At 45.8% G+C, this 20267-nt stretch overlaps 1 long non-coding RNA gene across 1 annotated transcript; it reads right to left on the minus strand.

Annotated features, from left to right (window-relative positions):
- Positions 1-763: 763 nt before the first annotated feature.
- On the minus strand, positions 764-19604 carry LOC127558140 (uncharacterized). The gene is made up of 3 exons (XR_007952723.1): positions 19367-19604; positions 18719-18787; positions 764-2031 (listed from the first exon to the last, which is right to left on the minus strand). It is a non-coding gene; the product is annotated as an uncharacterized LOC127558140 (long non-coding RNA).
- Positions 19605-20267: the final 663 nt, after the last annotated feature.

Below are 20267 nucleotides of genomic sequence, written 5' to 3' on the forward strand. Positions count from 1 at the left end.
TGCCTTCTGCGTCCCCTACCTCCCCCCAGGCTTTTCAGAGCCCAGTAGCAGCATCCCAGAAAGGAGAACAAGATTGCCACCTAGGGGACAACAAGGTGAAGAGGAATCCGGGGCCCAGAGAAGGATGGTGATGGTGGGGAGGCAGGGTGGGGCCCACTGGACGCTGCCTCTACAGGATGAGGACCAGACCGGACCGGGTAGGTAGATCACCAGTCCTTGCAGACGCCAATCATTCAGAGAACTTCGGAGCATCCGAGCCTTTGGAGAAGGAAACCTAGAGCTGAAGCAAGAAGGAGATTTGCTGGGGATCAGACAGGTGGTCAGTGCTGGAAGCGTGACCTGAACCCTGTACCCAACTCCCAGGACACCAGGCTGACAACAAAATAAACAGGGAAAACCTGCCCAGGCTTCAGCAATACTTGTGGGAAGCAGCAGACAGCAGCTGGGCTGGCCTAGAACCCAGACTCTAGTCCAGCCCATTTTACAGGTGAGGAAACTGAGACAAGCAGAGTTCAATGACTTGCCCAGTAGGGTCACACAACTAAAAAGTATCTGAGGCAGATTTAAACTCAAGAAAATGAGTCTTCCTGACTCCAGACCTGATACCTTATCCACTGCACCATCTGTCTGTCCTAAGGGAAAGAAAATTAATGCTTGTTAATTGAAAAATAAAATTTTAAATTATTGAAACATTAATGAAGTACCTACTACATTCCAGGCTCTGTGGTAAATACAAATACAAAAGGCAAGCCAGTTTCTGCTCTCAAAAAGCTTCTATTCACATAGGGAGAAACCATGTATATAGGAAAGGATGACAAGAGAAGGCTGTTATAAACTGGGAATGTATTTCCCTTCTCCTGTGTGGGGGGGGTTCCCAAAGTCAGGGAGCTGGCCATTGTCCTTGCCCCCGAGGATTTCAGCTCGCAGGCCGAGGCTCAGCATTCGGTCCACAATGGCAAACTGGAGCCGACCCAAAGGGAAAGCACAAAGATGGTCAGAAGACAGCCGGCTGGACCAGAGGAGAGTGAGTTGGAGGAGCTGACAATGTTTAGCTCAGAAAAGGGAAGACTTGGGGCAGGAGAACAGAAGCTTTGTCTATGAAAAGCTGTTTGGGAAGAAGGATTTTTAGCATGTGACCTCGGAGCACAATCTAGAGCAAGTGGGGAAAGTTTGCTGCTGCTGCTGCTGCTCGGTAGTTCTCATTCATGTCTAACTCCCTGTGACCCCTTTCGGGGTTCTTTGGCAAAGATATTGGACTGCTTTGCCATTTCCTTCTCCGGCTTGTTTTGCAGATGTGGAAACTGAGGCAAAAACAAAGTTAAGGGACTTGCCCAGGTTACAAGTGTCTGAGGAAGATGTCTTCCTGACTCGGGTCTGGGGCTCTGGGCACGCTGGCGTCATCTAGCTCCTTCAGGAATAGAGAGACATTCCAATTAAGAGTAAAATGGGGAGGGGAGATTCATTCAGCAGAGATGGCCACCCACGGGCTGGGGCTGCCCAGGACTAGAAGCCTTCAATACAGGCAGAAAGCCCTTTATGGAGAAGGGTTGTTTAGCCACAGGTCGGACTGACATCCCTTCTAGCTCTCCCATTCTCAGACTGAAGGGAATCATCCTCTCCCAAGTACTGAGTGCATGAAATGTCCGGAGAGTTTATCCAGCCGGTTTTTATTCCTCAAAGGTCTTTCTTTTTAATATGTTAAAAATGACTCATCGGAGATGAATTTGCATCCCCTGCTGTCATGGGAACCACAGCAGCGGGTGACCTCTCCAGATGGGGGATGGGGAGGACATGGCAGTGGGCAAATCAGACACAGAAAACATCCCCTTAGGTTCCTGCCCTGGCAGTTCATTAGGGAAAATGATGCTTTCAGTAACAGGGAGACAATGGCTCGCGCAGCTACAAGTGAGCATCTACACACACACTCACCCTACAATGGGAAGGGGTCCTGGGAGGAGGAGGGGGCGAGGTATCTAGCTCCAATCCATTGAACAAGGAGAATCCTGAGCTGGCCATGTCTGTCTCCAGGATCTGTCAAAGGAGAGAAGCAAATTGTTTATTTCCTTCTTCATCTCTTCCCTCACCCCACCTTCAAAGTGGCTTCTCGTAAAGTGCTATGTTTCCCATTAATGAGACCTTTCTCAGGACTATTTGAATATGAGGCTGAAAGTAGCCAAGGATGAGCTAACTTCTTTCCTTGGAAAAACATATTCGTTTCAGACAGTTGTGGGAATCCACCTCCATTTCCAGGGGATGGTGCCCAGGTGCCAGCAGTGGGCATTAGAGTCACAGAAAAGACAATGTCAGACCTGGGAAGAGACTTCAAGCAGACACAAGTAGACCTTGCAATCTAAAACATTAGAACATTGACTATTATAACACACGATGTCAGAGCTGGATGAGACTTAAGAGCTCATTTAATCAAATCCCCTTGTTTTGCGAGTAGCAAATTGAGGAACAGGAAGGCGAGAGACTCCACAACTATTAACTTTTAAAGTCAGAACTCAAACTTAGGTCTTTTGGTTTGCAGTTTAGTGTCTTTTCCCCTGAACAACATTTTTTTAAATCCATTTTTTATATTTCCATGAACAGTTCAATTTGATCCCTTCTTTTTCCAAGTAGGACCTTACACAAGCCATTTGATCACTGGGCCTTAATTCTTCCCTTCTGTATGAGAAATGGAAAGGATGAGCTTTCAATCAGCTCTCACATTCTTTGTTCTGAGATTCCTCCCAGTTCTGACATACTATATTCTAAAGCCCCTTCTATAATGTTCTATATGTCTAACATTCTATGTTCTAAGCTCCTTTCAGCTCTGACATTCTATGTTCTAAGGCCCTTCCTGATTTGACATTTAATATGTTCCAAGGCCTCTTCCACTCTGATAGTCTATGACTTAAGGCTTTTCTCAGTTTAGCTATCCCATGCCAAATGTGACTTCCAGATGTTATTTTATAATCTCTTCCAGCTCTGCATCCTATGATCTGACATCCTATATATTCTAAGATTCTTTCCAGTTCTTATACCCTATAACTTGAAGACTCTCCCAATTTAGCTATTCTATGTTATATGTTACTTCCCAGTCCAGCATTTTATGGTCTAAAATATTTTCCTGTTCTGATATCTGATGACATTCTATGTTCCAAGGTCTCTTCCAACTCTACCCATTATGTGGAGTATTTAGCCAAAGAATATATTTGTGCCATTTCATAAATAGGATGTAAGGATGCTGATGGCTGAGAAAGGAAGAAGAGGCTACAAGTTCAAAAAAGGAAAAGAAGGTCTGGGACAACGCCCCACAGAGTTTGCCTGTCAGACCTAACTCAGCCTGTTCTCCATAAAAACACAATGGTATCCATCTCCATATTGTTTGGGGAAACAAGACTAAGATTTATGATTTTTTTTAGAATTGACTTTAGTCCCACCTCCCAGAGAGTTTTAGTAAGTTCCAAAGCTAACAGTGGCCCTCGGGGGATACCTTTAGAAGGATAGCTAATAGAATGGCCAGTCAAATACAGTCACTCCCTGTGTTTCATGATCATTCCTGGACCTGGAACTCAACCAGACAATAGTTGAGACCAGGTACAGACATTTCCTAACCACAGCCTGTCCTGCACAGCCATGATTTCCCCACTTGGAGACCAAATTCATTTCCTACCCTAAGGACCCCCTCAAGGTTAGATCAGAAGTTCTGTTCCACCTGGTGCTTTTCTTGCCTCCCCAGCCCTCTGCTCCAAGAGATAATCAAAAGCTACAGAATCACCATCGAGTGCTGATCACATTGGAGAGGAGAGCCAGGGCCAGACTCAATGCCCCCGGGGGAGAAAACAGTGTCAAAATCTCATTGATCAATCGGGTCCCACCCCCGGATCAATCCCTGGTCTTCCAGAAGCCTGGTGCTGTTTTAGTAATCTTACCGCACTCTTAACAGATGTTATAGATGAAGGAATAAAGTGAGGGGGAGAGGGAAGACAGGACACAGCCATTAGTCTGATGGAGGCCAAGGAGGATCTTGCCTTGTTTGTATTCAGATTTAGAGCTGTGGTGCCCGAGACCAGAGTAAAAAATGTCTATTTTTTATGCAATTTCCAGAAGTTAAGCCTGAGCCTTTCTTTTTTTCAAGTGTAATTCCAGGCAAGTTATTTCTCTCTCTGGACCTTGTTTTTCTCTTCTATAAAAGGTGATGGGAAAGGAAAAGAGAAATATATTACAAGATATGAATTTCTAACCTTTTCTAGTTCTGACATTCTAGATCCTCAGTCCTTCCAGCTTTGACATCCTATATGATTCTAGTCTCCCATTCTACCCCCTTATCTATCTAGTCATCCAGTCAATCAATAAATATTCCTTAAACACCTACTATGTGCCGGACACGCGCTTACTGCTGAGAATACAAGGAAGGATCAAAGATAGTCTTTGCCCTCAGAAAGCTTACAGTCTAAATGAGGGAGACAGCATATAAATATGTACAAATAAACTGAACTGTATATGTAGACATTGAATAAATTGGAGATAATCAAAGAGGGAGGGGACTGGAATGAAGAGGAATCAGGAAAGGCTTCCTGGAGAAGGTGGGGGTTTAAGTGAGAACTGAAGTTAAAAAAAATAGAAATGAAGAGAATAAGCATTTGAGGCGTGGAAGAATTCAAAAAAAAAAAAAAAAAAAGCCTGGATTACAGAGATGGAGCGTCTTGTTTGAGGAACAGCAAAGCGACAGAGACAGAGAGAGAGACAGAGAGAAAGAGACAGAGAGAGAGAGAGACAGAGAGACAGAGAGACAGAGACAGAGACAGAGTGTGTGTGTGTGTGTGTGTGTGTGTGTGTGTGTGTGTGTATTGGGGGGAAGAAAGGAATAAGGTGTCAGACTGGGGAGGACATGGGGAGCAAGGAAAGGGTGGGTTATGGAAGAAGATGAATGACAGAAGAGTTTATGTTTGATCCTGGGGGTGATACGGAGCCGCTGCGGTTTGTTGTGGGGGATGGAGGTGAGGCAGGGGGAGGTGACATGGTCAGACCCGAGCTTTAGCAAGATTGCTGAGAGCTATGAGAGGACTGGATGGGAGAGGAGAATCAGCTTCTGCTCCGTGGGTCCTTTTAGGCCAAATCTGTCGTGACTGCCCAACGAACATGACTGCCCAAGAGCTCCTTCGTACATCCCCTTCTTCCCTACCAAGGAACACATCTGCGTGACCCGGGGGGAAGAAACACAAACAGCAGCGGTCCTGAGTTGAGCCTGATGCATTTGCTACCATGGGACCCCCTGGAGAAATGTGACCCCAAGTTTTATCCCCCCTTGCCTGAGCTTTGGCTTAGCTGGAGGAGAACCTGGAGAAGATATCTGCTCACTGGTCCTGTCAAGGCGTCCTCTTTGAATTAAGACCAGAAATGCTTTTAAAAGACTTCTGCCTCCGTCTCGCAGCAATGACCTCTCCCTTCATTTTGAGAAGGCTCCATCTGACTCTTCGATCAGCTCCGCCGCTATAAAAAGCCAAACACCTCCCACTAACCCCATTAGAACGGGAGCTGAGAATTTTATTATTCCATTTTAATAGAAAGAAGTGAAAACTCCCTTAGGAAGTGTAAAAGGGAAGGGCTGGGGCTTGGGGGGAAGGTTGCCTTAAAGTCACTCTTCTTAAAGGGAATGCCTGGCACTGAGGAGCCCAGGAGGGAAGATGGGGAGCTGGGGGTCTCCGCGAGGAAGTGAAGAACCTCCCGCTGCGGAGCCTGGACGGGCGTCAGGGCCCCCTCGGCAGGGACGCTGCCCCACCAGGCCGGCTCTGCCCACCCGAGGTCAGGGAAGCGCTGGCCCCCCAGAGGCCCTGTGGGCTCAGAGAGCAGGCCGCCCGCTGTCCCAGCTTCCCGGTTCTAGCTCCCGTGGCGGAGTCGGCCCTCCGGGGAGGCAGCTCCGGGGCACCGCCGAGCAGGGCTGGGGCCTGGCAGCGCCCACCAGCAGCCGGGGGGAGGGTCTCCGAGAGAGGCAGGGGAACCAGAGGGCGACGCCCGGCCAAGCCTAATTCATTCTGAGTCACTGACTTCTTTAAAAGTCTTAATTATGAAGACACAACCAACTGTTCCTCCTCACTGTCATAATAGGAAACTGATTGGATATTTCAACAAATCTCACGGGAACTGGTGTTTGGAAGGAAAACAGAACCTAACCTCCCCATGGGCCCGGTGCCTGCCATTCAGATGGCGCTCACACACCCAAACCCTATACTTAAGTCTAGTGAGCTTTCTGTAGGGAGTAATTACATGACCTCAAAACACTCTCTCTTCCCAGAGAGAGAGAAATGATCCACTGTGTGTGGCAGGCCCGCCATGGACTCGGCCCTTGCGCCAAAGCCAGCCCTGCAGGCGGCCCACCAGCCTCCCCCCCATGCCCTCTCCCAGCTGGAGAACATGGAGCATCACAGCTGGAAGTGACCTTGGGACACAGAACTAGAATGCCGGGGCTGGGAGAAAGCTTAGGCAGAACTCAGAATGTCAGCGTCACAGTGAATAATAGAACCCGGGAGGTCAGGGCTGGGAGGGCTCTTAGAACCCAGAATGTCGGAGCCAGGAGGGCCCTTAGAACCCAAGATGTCAGAGCTAGGAGGGCCCTTAGAACCCAAGATGTCAGAGCCAGGAGGGCCCTTAGAACCCAAGATGTCAGAGCTGGGAGGGCCCTTAGAACCCAGGAGGTCAGAGCTGAGCGGGCTCTTAGAACTCAGGATGTCAGAGCTGGGAAGACCCTTAGAACCCAGGGAGTCAGAGCTGGGAGGGCCTTTAGAACCCGGGAGGTCAGGGCTGGGAGGGCCCTTAGAACCCAGGAGGTCAGAGCTGGGAGGGCCCTTAGAACCCAGGAGGTCAGAGCCGGGAGGGCCCTTAGAACCCAGGATGTCAGAGCCAGGAGGGCCCTTAGAACCCAAGATGTCAGAGCCAGGAGGGCCCTTAGAACCCAAGATGTCAGAGCTGGGAGGGCCCTTAGAACCAGGAGGTCAGAGCTGGGCGGGCTCTTAGAACTCAGGATGTCAGAGCTGAGGGCCCTTAGAACCCAGGAGGTCAGAGCCAGGAGGGCCCTTAGAACCCAAGATGTCAGAGCTGGGAGGGCCCTTAGAACACAGACTGTCAGAGCCGGGAGGGCCCTTAGAACCCAGGAGGTCAGAGCTGGCGGGCTCTTAGAACACAGACTGTCAGAGCGGGAGGGCCCTTAGAACCCAGGAGGTCAGAGCAGGAGGGCCCTTAGAACCAAGATGTCAGAGCCAGGAGGGCCCTTAGAACCCAAGATGTCAGAGCTGGGAGGGCCTTAGAACCAGGAGGTCAGAGCCAGGAGGGCCCTTAGAACTCAGGATGTCAGAGCTGGGAGGGCCTTAGAACCCAAGATGTCAGAGCCAGGAGGGCCCTTAGAACCCAAGATGTCAGAGCTGGGAGGGCCCTTAGAACCCAGGAGGTCAGAGCTGAGCGGGCTCTTAGAACTCAGGATGTCAGAGCTGGGAAGACCCTTAGAACCCAGGGAGTCAGAGCTGGGAGGGCCTTTAGAACCCGGGAGGTCAGGGCTGGGAGGGCCTTAGAACCCAGGAGTCAGAGCTGGGAGGGCCCTTAGAACCCAGGAGGTCAGAGCCGGAGGGCCCTTAGAACCCAGGATGTCAGAGCCAGGAGGGCCCTTAGAACCCAAGATGTCAGAGCCAGGAGGGCCCTTAGAACCCAAGATGTCAGAGCTGGGAGGGCCCTTAGAACCCAGGAGGTCAGAGCTGGGCGGGCTCTTAGAACTCAGGATGTCAGAGCTGAGGGCCCTTAGAACCCAGGAGGTCAGAGCCAGGAGGGCCCTTAGAACCCAAGATGTCAGAGCTGGGAGGGCCCTTAGAACACAGACTGTCAGAGCCGGGAGGGCCCTTAGAACCCAGGAGGTCAGAGCTGGGCGGGCTCTTAGAACACAGACTGTCAGAGCCGGGAGGGCCCTTAGAACCCAGGATGTCAGAGCCAGGAGGGCCCTTAGAACCCAAGATGTCAGAGCCAGGAGGGCCCTTAGAACCCAAGATGTCAGAGCTGGGAGGGCCCTTAGAACCCAGGAGGTCAGAGCCAGGAGGGCCCTTAGAACTCAGGATGTCAGAGCTGGGAGGGCCCTTAGAACCCAGGAGGTCAGAGCCAGGAGGGCCCTTAGAACTCAGGATGTCAGAGCTGGGAGGGCCCTTAGAACCCAAGAGGTCAGAGCCGGGAGGGCCCTTAGAACTCAGGAGGTCAGAGCTGGGAGGGCCCTTAGAACCCAGGAGGTCAGAGCTGAGTGGGCCCTTAGAACCCAGGATGTCAGAGCCGGGAGGGCCCTTAGAACCCAGGAGGTCAGAGCCAGGAGGGCCCTTAGAATTCAGAATGTCAGAGATGGGAGGGCCCTTAGAACTCAGGATGTCAGAGCTGGGAGGGCCCTTAGAACCCGGGAGGTCAGGGCTGGGAGGGCCCTTAGAACCCAGGGTGTCAGAGCCGGGAGGGCCCTTAGAACCCAGGAGGTCAGAGCCGGGAGGGCCCTTAGAACCCAGGATGTCAGAGCCGGGAGGGCCCTTAGAACCCAGGAGGTCAGAGCCGGGAGGGCCCTTAGAACCCAAGATGTCAGAGCCGGGAGGGCCCTTAGAACTCAGGAGGTCAGAGCTGGGAGGGCCCTTAGAACCCAGGAGGTCAGAGCCGGGCGGGCCCTTAGAACCCAGGATGTCAGAGCCAGGAGGGCCCTTAGAACCCAGGAGGTCAGAGCCAAAAGGGCCCTTAGAACTCAGGATGTCAGGGCTGGGAGGGCCCTTAGAACCAGGAGGTCAGAGCTGGGAGGGAGCTTAGAATGATGTCAGCATTGGGAGGGACTATGGAATCTAGAATGTTAAAGTTAGAACAGAATTTAGGATATAAAGCATAGAAAGTCATTTTTATAAGGAAATTAAAATATAGAATATACAATATTAGAGTTGGAAGAATTATTAGAAAATAAAATCTAGAAAGTTAATCAATCTAGAATATCTGAAAATGTCTAGAATGAATGATTGAAAAATAGAATTCAGAATGTCAGGGATTAAAAGACCCTCCTGTAACAAGATCATTGGATCACAGATTTAGAACTAGAAAAGACCTGAATGGCCATTTTTAGTCCATTCATTCCACCTTTCATTTTGCAGAGAATCTGAGGCTCAGTATGGAAGGGAATCTGTTGTAATCAGCTTTGTAGACGAGAAACAGAGATGATTGCTAGCTTAGGAATTCTTAACTTGGGTTTATTAATGTGGGGTGGAGTAGGGATACAGAGAGAGAGAGACAGAGAGAGACAGAGACAGAGAGAGACAGAGAGACAGAGAGACAGAGAGACAAAGAGACAAAGAGAGAGAGACAGAGAGAGAGACAGAGACAGAGACAGACACAGAGAGAGAGAGACAGAGAGAGAGACAGAGAGAGAGAGAGAGACAGAGAGACAAAAAGAGACAGAGAGACAGACAGAGAGAGAGACAGAGAGAGAGAGAGACAGAGAGACAAAGAGAGAGAGACAGAGAGACAAAGAGACAGAGACAGAGACAGAGAGACTGAGAGAGAGACAGAGAGACAAAGAGAGAGAGACAGAGACAGAGAGACAGAGACAGAGAGAAAGACAGAGACAGAGAGAGAGACAGAGAGACAAAGAGAGAGAGACAGAGAGACAAAGAGAGAGAGACAGAGAGACAAAGAGACAGACAGAAACAGAGAGACAAAGAGAGAGAGACAGAGACAGAGACAGAGAGACAGAGAGAGAGACAGAGAGAGAGAACACTGAGTTTCAACAAAATTAGCCTCCTTTGGCATCTTTTGTATTTTATTTTATGCATTTAAAACATTATTCTGAAAAGGGCCCAAAGGCTTTACCAGGATGCCCAAGTAGTCCGTGAGACACACAAAAAAGTTCATAAGCCCTGCTCTAGCCAGCCAGACAGAATGGAGGATGATGTACCTTCTATGTTTGCTTTGTAGAAATCAGAAGGATGTTATAAGCTGGTGAGCTTCTCCTCACTTAAGCATTCAAACAGAGCCTGCCTGTCTGGGATACTGTAGAGACAATCCCAGGAGGGCATGGGAAGTCAGACTAGACGATTCCTAAATCCTTCCAGCCCTGAGGGTCTGTGAGTTAGTCTTCAAATGCAGGCAGTATAGACTGGAGTCTACACTCTGAAAGAATCAGTGCTCTTGGAATAATCCCTCCCTCTGATATTTGCTGCCGATGTAACTTGGACAAGGCCCTCCACAGGCCTCAGGATTCCTCCTCTATCCTCATCTATCAAATAAAGAGGTTGGAGAAATGCCTTTGATCCCAGGACCTTGGAGGAGAATATCTTATATGATACCAGGCCAGGAGAGCTGAGGAGCCCGGATCTCAAAGGTGAGCCAAGCTAGTGGTCATCAACAAGCATTCAATAAGTGTCCTCTGTGCCAGGAACAATCAGCCAATAAGCATTTATTAAGTACCTGCTGTGTTCCAGGCAGACAGAATGACAGTCCTTATCTCCAAGGAATTTGTAATCTCACGAGAGAAGGTCACACACAAAAGGAAGCTGAAAAGTCAGGAGAAGGAGAAGCAGGAAAACAGTCTCGCAGGAACATGGTGGAAAAGTCAGAGAAGTCCCAGAATAAGGCAGTCAGGTGGAAATTAAGATGTTCTGAGCAGGGCTCCCTCCTTAAATAAAGCTTTTGGAGAAGATGGCTCTATCCTTCATAAGGACTGAGGAGGTAATGAGGTGGAATCTCGAGGCCAGTGGGATTTTGCAAGAGGCTGAGATTTTGACAATAATGAGCCTCCTGGGCATGGCGAAGTCCCAACGCAGGGAAACCAGGAGAGAAATGCTAAGCCCTGGGAAAGTTTGGGTTAGGTTTGGGTGAGATGGCAGCCTCACAGAGAGCAGTCTGAGGCTCATTTGCAAGCACTGTATCTGCCACATCCGGGACATTCCTGTACACGGGCAGTGAGATAATCCAGAAAGGGCTACATCTTGGCTTCTTTGTTGAACCGGTTGACAAGAAAATATTTCCTACAGAAGAAAAATGCAGAGACTGAGTCTTATCATGCAAGGTTCCCTCCTGCCTGAGGCACAAGATCACAGGGTTTTTAAGGCAGAAGACCTTTATTTAAAGACCTTTATTGTACAAAGTAGAAAAACTGAGTCTCGGGAAGGTCAGTGACTTTTGCAAGATCTCACAGACATAACGCACAGCTGGAAGGGCTGGGATTTAACAGGGAGTGAAGTTTTTGCGTAAGGAGAGCAACAACCTGTGTGTGGTTCCAGAAATGATGTGGCTCGAGGACCAAAATGATGCTGATGATGTGGCCCCAGATGGCAGTGGGCAACAAAAGTTGGGGCTCAGTCGTGTGAAGAATTCAGAATGGCCGTTCTCTTTGGCAAAAGGTAGATTTATTTAGGGAAGAAGTTACAGACAAAATGGAGGAATACAACAAGCACCAGGAATATGAAATAGAGTTGGGAGAGCATAGGAAAGACAAGCTCCTCAGTGGAACTCACAATCATCCAGTAGAAAGGGAGCGTCCCATGAGATGGGGGCATAATCCTGGAAAGGACTTAACATCTGAAGAGAGGGAGCTAATTGTTAAGGAGGAGAAGTGGGGTTGGGAAGCACAGTGGAACTGGGAGAGATACCATGTCAGGAGGGGAGAGGAAGGAGAAGGGGAAAGACACCAGGAGGCAGAGTGCCTGGCACCTAAATGAAGGCATCAGCCATGGGAGGGCCCATCATTCTATAGGGAAAATTTAACCTCAGGGACATGACTGAGATTTTTGATGGGACATAGAAAGGTGAGACTGATTCCTGGAGACCCCTACAGAGGGTGGATCTCAGAGGTTTGACATAACTTGGATTTCAGACTGAAATCTGAATAATCACAGCCCCTACGAATACGGGTTTGACCCCCTAGGCTCCGCCCGACTCCCATTCTCAATAAAATTTTTCCTAATTGCTATTACATTTCTCCTATTCCACCTAGAAATTGCCCTACTTTTACCACTACTACCTCCCCAGAGGGTGGGATCGTGGAGATAAACTGATATCTATCTGCTTGCCTCAGAGATCAATTCTTTAGTTTTTCTGTGTTCTATACACCATTCATAACCTCATCAGGAATACAGGATATAAAGGTCACCAGTTCTATCTGTAGCCCTCTACTGTTGCTCAGTAAAGTTCCAAGTAAACTGCAGCTCTGGTGCTGGTTACCAGAAGCATGGGGACGGAGGGATCAAGAAAGGGAGGAAGGGAGAGAGGGAAGAAGAGGGGAGTGAGTAAGAGATTGAGGGAAGAAGGGAAAGGGGGAGGGAGGGAAGGAGGAAAGGAGAGAGAGAGAGGGGAGGGAGGAAGAGAGAGGAGGGAGGAGGGAGGGAAAGAAGGAGGGAGGGAAATAGGGAGGGAGGGAAAGAGGGGGAAAGGGAAGAGAGAGAAAGAACAAAAGAAAGAAAAAGAGAAAAGAAGGAAGGAAAGGAGGGAGGGAGGGAAGAAAGGAAGGAAGAAGGGAGAAAGGTAGGGAAGGAAAAATAGAAGGAGGGAGGAAAGGAAGGAATTTACTTATCACAACCAAAATATCCAGATCATCTTGGGAAGCTCCTACTGAGAGGAACACATCAAAAAAAACAGATCTCTCCTAAAGTACTATAACTAATGTGTTGGCTGAGTGTCACTAAAGCTGAAATATCCCTGGGTCTATAAGGTGGCTCACAAAACAATTTAAATATCCCTAAAGTTTTGGTTCCTCAAAAAGTTTATGTGTAAACCCTCTCTATGGGAAAGTAGCTCCCTAGTAGCTAGATAACCTTGTCACAGGCACGCATAGCCCATGGATGGAGGGGGCCAGCACATCCAGCTCAGGAAAGGCCACAGGCAGCAGCAGCAGGGCAGCAGAGGGGCAGCCTGGCAGTCGTTCTTACTCAGCAGCAGCAGAGTAGTAGCAGCTTAGTAACAAAAGCCTCCTAGCAAATGACATCAGCAGCTCCTCAGGGGAGTTGCAAGGTGCTCCTTCTGGTCTATAAGCCCTAGATGAGAGCTGTTCAGGTTATGTATCCCCTATCCCACAGGGGGCTTGGGAATCTGGGAGAGAATATGCCCTTGGGCAGTGAGGTACGGGGAGGGGAAGGCCTTCCCTGGTTATTTACCTATTTTATTTTATTAAACAACTTTTCCTAATGATTATGTCAAAGTTGCCTTAATCTATGAGAGAACACAAAATGAATGGGGGGGGGGGTGTCAAGTCAAAGACTTTTTATTTGATGCTAATGTAATTTTCAGGGTGCCACACTGAGAGGGGCTCCCTCAAAATCTGAAAGTCAGGTGTCATTTCAGAGAATCTCTGTAAAGGCCTTCCCTTCCTGAAGGGGTAGAGAGCTGGACCCTTACTCACTCCCTCTGCCTGGGAGCAGGAAGCCCAGCTTTGTAATCTGTCGCCTCTGTAAAGTGTCTCTCTGTATTTCATCAGGGCAGCACATTCAATTCAGCCAACGTGTTCATTTCGAGATCAATACTGTCATAACCAGGTTGAAAAATTAAATTATTGTAACTTTATTTACATTTCTTAAAAGTACTGTGAAAATTATTCCTAACCGGGACCTAATCAATGTTAGAGACTAAAAATATGCCACTCTGCACAGCGCTCTCAAAAGATTAATGTACATTTTTTTACAAGAAATTAGTAGCTTAATGAAGTGGATAAAAACGCTGTCACCATTTTTATTGGCTCTAAATTGCATAGTAGTGGAGGTACAGTAAGTGCCTCCCTCACATATAATGACATAATGAGTCATGACTCTAGCTGGAAGGCCAATTTGCCCTTAACTGACACAAAACCAGGGAATTAACATCCCACTCATTCCGAGCCAATATCAGACGCATTATTACATCTCACAGCAGGGCTGGTAACGAAAACTCTTAACTGTAGAAATATTGATCTATTCTTTGAAATGATGAAATGTATGTATGTGTGTTTTAAAGACTATCTTAAGTTATTTGATTTTATGAGGGAGGTAATGGGGGGCACAAGTGGGGTCCACCTTCAACATGTAAAGTTTGAGGAAAGAGAGTCAGGGAAATACAGAGAAAAGAGCAGCATCCAGGAACCCAGCTCCAGCTCCCCATCTGCCCCTGGCTAGCTAGGAGGTGTCAAGCGAGTGAGCGCTTCCCTTCTGGAGACCTGATTCCTTCTTTGTAAAACAAGGGGGCTAAACTAAAAGGGTCCTTCCAAGTCTCATGTTCTAGGTTCTGAAGTCCTTTTCAGCTTTGACATTTCTGTGTTCTATATTCAAGAACTGGTCTGTGGTCGCGATACAATTAATAGCTCACATTCATAGAGCACTTCAGAGTTAACTTGCTGGAGGTCACTCAAGTATCACGTGTCCAAGCAGGGATAAGAAACCAGAGTTTATCTTAATCTCAGGTTCATGGTCCCTACCTCCAGTGCTGGACCGCTTCCCAACATTCCATGTTCCAAGGTCCTCCCAGCTCTGACACATTCTCTTCTAGAGAATAATATTCTATATTCTACAGGTCCTTTTGACCATAAAGTCAATGTTCTAAGGCCATTTCCAGCTCCAACATTCCATTATAGGAGGTCTTTCAGCCATAATATCCTATGTTCTAAGGTACCTTCCAGTTTGGATATTCTGTGTTCTGAGGTGCCTGTATTTCTGAGTTTTCAGAAATAACTTGGGAAGCGTAAAATATAATATCCAAGCTATAAGAAACTATCAAATGCCATCTATTCAAAGAATTCTTTGTAATAAATGCTGAGAACCCCTGTAAAATCCCATCAACTAATTCATTGCAATGCTTGTCACAATACTTCAAGGATGCTTTAATTAAACATGCATCCACATAGGACCATCACTCTGGGTCCTGGTGGGCCTTACTAGGCCACTGAATGGTAAAGTAGGGTTGAGTTTCCCAATGTTTCTCCATGCATTAAAATGTTATCTTGTGGCAAAGGACTGGATATTGTGGGGATGCTCATCAATGGAGGAATAGCTAAACAAATTGTGGTAAATGATTGTAATGGAATCCTATTATTCTAGGAGAAATAATGAGCAGGTGGATTTCAGAAAAGCCTGGAAAGACTTACATGAACTGATGCTGAATGAAGTGGCCAGAACCAGGAGGACATTGTATATAGTAACAGCAAGACGGAGTGATGTTCAATTATGATAGACTTAGCTCTTCTCAGTAATTCAGTGATCTAAGACAATTCCAAAAGAATTGTGATGGAAAATGCCATTCTCATCCAGAGAGAGTACTATGGAAACTGAATACAAATCAAAGTATATTATTTATTTTCACTTTTTTTTATTTGGTTTTGTTTTTTCTTTCTCATAGTTTTTCTGCTTCTTTTTCTTTGTTCTAATTCTTCTTTTACAACATGACTAATATGGAAATATGCTTAACATAATTATATATGTATAGCCTAAAAAAATAAAATAAAAATGTGACCTTGTCACTCAAGGCCCAGGTCAAATTCAACTTCCTCCAGAAAGCGTTCACTGATTTCACCAGCTGATAATGATCTCTCCATTTTCTAAACTCTCCTAAAATCTCCTACTTAGAGATTGCTTGCCTCACACACATTTATTGATACTCTATTACACTTATTGGATGCATATCTCACCTCTCCAATAAATCTACATACTTTTGGGGAAGTAACTGTCTTATTTTTCTGTCTTTGTTGCTCTCAGTGCCTACATCCCTGCAGGGAGTGACGATGTTTAATAAATGTTTGTTAAATGAATACACAACTCAGATCACTACCTGCACAAAAACCTCCAATGACTCCCCACTTGCCCACATTATCTATAGACTTTATTTAAAAAGTCATGTAACGTAAGTAATGCAACTATTACTGGCCCCATTTTATACATGAGGAAACTGAGACCCAAACAGATTAAGTTACTGGCCAGAAATCACACAGGTGAAAAACGGCAGAGCAGATCTTCAGATGATGTATGCTCCATCTTCCTAAGCTGCCTCTTCAAACAGAAAGACTCATTATCATTGGGTTCTTTGGGGAGGAGCAAAAGAATTTGATGAGTTTCTTACATCAAGGAGCCCGGGACACCACACAGCCCATAAAATTATCAGAGAACATGACCAAGAAACATGGAAAAGTACAAGATATATTTTATTGTATGTCTATTGCATTTAAGACTCTCACAGATCCCTAAATTGGGAATTAGGAGACTTGGGCTCTAGTATCAGCTTGATCATTAACTATCTGTATGACTTTGGTCCAAACAGTCACTTCACTAAGTGAAACCCAAGGGTTGGAACAGATGGTCCCTTCCAATTCTCAACATCTTCCAATCTCTGTCCTTTAAATGCTGTCGCCAAAGCAAGAACCAGTTCTGAATTCTCGACCTGAGCTATATGTCAAAAACAAATAACCAGAGGCATTTGCTGAGCTGCCCTTGACAGCTCCCTTCTCTCTCCTCTCCCCGCTATCACGGAGCATGAAAACCAGGATTTATAATAAGACATGCCCTAATGAATGAATGAAACCCTGTACCTCCCAATCCAACTACATCTGCTTCTCTGTTGTTTCAAACTCAATCCAATTTGACAAGCATTTATTGAGTGTTACTTATGGGCCCCATGCTGCTGGAGAGACAAAAGGAGTCTAAGACATGGGCACTTAAAATAATAATAACTATCTATCTATCTATCATTCAGAGAGACAAGCAGCCTGGAATAATGGATAGAGGACCAGCCTGAGAATCAGAAAAACATTCCAGCTCTGACATTCTAAGCATCAAGGCCCCTCATAGTCCTAACATTCTACGTTCTAAGAACCCTTCCAGTTCTGACCTTCCATGTTCTATATGCAGATTCCTTCTAACTCTAATATTCCATGTTCTAGGGCTTCTTCTACATGCTAGGAATTCTCCCAGCTCTAATATTCCATGTTAAAGTTCTCTTCCTCCTCTAACATTCAGGGTTTTAATGTGCCCTTCCTCGGAAACATCCTGAATGTATGACCCTGAACAAGTCACTTAGCCCGTCACTGCCTCCCAACCATCTCGAAGACTATTAGTTAATAGATATTTGAATCATCTGCATCAGTGGAGAAAATACAGAGTTCTCTGCAGGGATGAAATTTGTTTGCCCCTTTCATCTGCCCTACTATCATAGGCATTTCCACCCTACCTGTTATCCTATTTCCATGTTTAATTTTTACAATGCCTAAGCATTGACTCCCAAACCGAATCCAAATTCTACAAATTTGACTTATCCCCCTCATCACCAAGCAGATCTGAACTCCACCAAAAACATGTGTTTCACAATGGATCACAGCTTTAGATATGGAATCTCAGAAACCATCCTATGTATCCTACATAAGCCTTGGAAGAAAGATGGTAAAAATATTAATACTTTTAGAGATGAAACTGAATTCAGAGAGGCTACATCGCCTCTTCTACAATCACAGCCTCTCAGTGACTGGGAGCTGGGACCCCAAACAAAAATAGGGCTTTGAAGATAATAGAAATATCTCTATTGGGCTTTAAAGCTGGGAAAGCACTGGACATTGATTAGCTCATCTTACTTGGATCTGGGCTTTCCTAATGTCCAAATGCCAGACACCCCCGAACATACTATTGCCCCCAATTTCCAACACCAGGTCCCCTTTATTATGCTGTCTTCCCCATTAGAATGTAAGCTCATTGAGAGTGGGGTCTGTCTTTTGCCTCTTTTTTATATCCCAAGTTCTTAGCACAGTTATATGAACACAGTTACAAAAGATTTCTCACACAAATAAAATCAAACCTAAGCAATTGGAAAAATATCTATTGCTCATGCGTCCAAGCTAATATAATAAAAATGATAATTTTACCTAAACTGGTCTACTTTTTCCAGTGCCATACCAATCAAACTGCCAAAAAATAAATTTATATAGCTAGAAAAAAATAACAAAACTCATCTGAAAGAACAAAAGGTCAAAAATGTCAAGGAAATTAATAAAACAAATACAAAGAATAGTGGCCTAGCCTAGCAATAGCAAAATTTAAAACTATATTACAAAGCTGCAATCATCAAAACCATTTCATATTGGCTAGATATACACAGAACAATAATCAGTGACTACAGTAATCTAGTATTTTTTAAATCCCCAAACTCCAAGTTCTTAGCATAATAGGTGCTTAATAAATGTTTACTGACGTAATGAATGCTGTCTTTTTTTTATAATAATAGTTTTTTTTTATTTTTCAAAATATATATAAAATACATGCTGTCCTCTAGACAGCAAATAATCCAATACAGGTTAACCATGTGCAATTCTTCTAAATATATTTTCACATTTACCATTCTGTACAAGAAAAATCAGATCAAAAGAGGGAAAAATGAGAAAGGAAAAAAACAAGCAAAGAAAACCACCACCACCAATATCTTATGAGCCATCTGGAGGGTTCCCAGTATGGGAACTCCCTGCACCAATGCAGACCAGCAATATCTCTGAGAGGCAATCTGGGCATTCGAGAGGCTAAAGGACTTGCCCATAACCATCCACTTAAAGATAATAACATTTAATAGAGCTTTAAAGTTCATAAAAATGCCTTTTAAAGTATTATTTCCCCTTATCTTCATAAACTACATCTCAAATATTGTTCCATTTGATCTTCAGAACAACTTTGAGAGTTAGGCATTATTATTGTCCCTATTGCACGGATAAGGAAATTGAGGCATTCAGAGGTTAAGTCATTAAGTCACTTACCCAGCGTTGGCCATCTTGTACGTGTTTGATTTGCATTCTGGATAATCTTAGGCTTGGAGTTGGGAAGACCTGTTCAAAGACAGTTTAACAGCCATGTTCTTGAACCTGGAGCACTAGCTCTGCAATGGGCTACGTGTCTGCCATGTAAGACCCAGCTCAGCTAATTCAGTGCAATTCAATTCCAGAAGCCTTTATTTTTTGAGTGACTACTACATGCAAATCATTTTGCTAAATGCTGGGGTACAAAAACAAAGGGAAAAAGTCTCAGCCCTATAGGAACCAACTTTCTACTGAAAAGATGTGTTTGGTGAAATAAACAAATACAATGTAATCTGTGCAGGGAGGGAAGACCAGCAATGAAGGGAAATAGGAAAGGTTTTCCACAGGAGGTGGCATGGGAGCTGAGCTGGGAGGGAAAGAAGGATTTCTAAGAGGCAGAGATAAGAAGGGAATTTAGAAGAGGTTCATAAGAGGAACCAGGGGATGATTCTTTTTTTTTGGGGGGGGGGAGTCCCTGAAATTAATGAATAATTATGCTTAAAAGTATAAAAGAGTTGCATTCCACATGGATAGAAGAACCATCACCATCTGGAGCTTAGAGAAATAACCCATATAGAGCTCGTTTTGTGCTATATGATATGTGCTCACCTATTGTTTTTAACTCCTGCTCTGCTTCCTTATGAGAAGGAACTTGGTATAGTAGATTTGGAGCCAGGAAAATCTCCCTTCAGATCCTCCTTCAGACACTACAAAATGGAAGATGCTGCGGAAATCACTTAACCTCCACAGAGGCTCCAGTTTCCCTATTTGTAAAATGTGAAGGGATTAGATTCAACGCCTTCAAACTCCCCTCTAGTACTTACGTCTGTGATCTTCTGTCTTCATATGCACCAGGGTAAGTGGCTGCACTTAGAGAAGCATGGAAGCTGTACTGGCTGTGGTGGTTCCTGACCTGAAACAATCACCCAATGGCTACTGGCTTGTTTGTGCCCATTTCCCAGAAACACAAGACAAATGAGGCTCATTCAAGGGACGTTAGAAAGTGGAGCTTGCCTCACGTGACTGTTATAAACCGTGGCACAAGCCCACAGCACACACGAATGCGGCCAAGTGTCTTAGAGTCTATTCTAGGCTTCAAATCCGTCATGTTCTTCCAGTGATGGCGGCCTTCTCCCTGAGCCAGCCTACGTCCCTCTGCCCATGAGTGCCCCTGCTCGAAGCCCTAGACTGATGGGGGCTCATGACCTTTCAAAACAGCGCATTCCCCTCTGGGACACCTCCAATTACTGCTTTTCCACGTCTCATGCTGAAATCTGTTTCTCTGAAATCTACCCCACTGCCTCCTGGAGTCAAATAAAACACGTCTCATCTCTCTTCTACAAAACAGTCCATTTAAGGACAAAGATAAGGGCGATGACCCTCCCTCACAAATCTCTTCTCTAGGTAAAACAAATGCAGTTTCTACAACAAAATCTCCCATGGCAGGGTCTCCGGTCCCCCTGCCAACCTGGTCATGTTCTTCTGGACACACCAGTTTGTCTTCCGAAAG

This window comes from Antechinus flavipes, chromosome 3 (genome assembly GCF_016432865.1).
Source record: "Antechinus flavipes isolate AdamAnt ecotype Samford, QLD, Australia chromosome 3, AdamAnt_v2, whole genome shotgun sequence".
Lineage (NCBI taxonomy): Eukaryota > Metazoa > Chordata > Mammalia > Dasyuromorphia > Dasyuridae > Antechinus > Antechinus flavipes.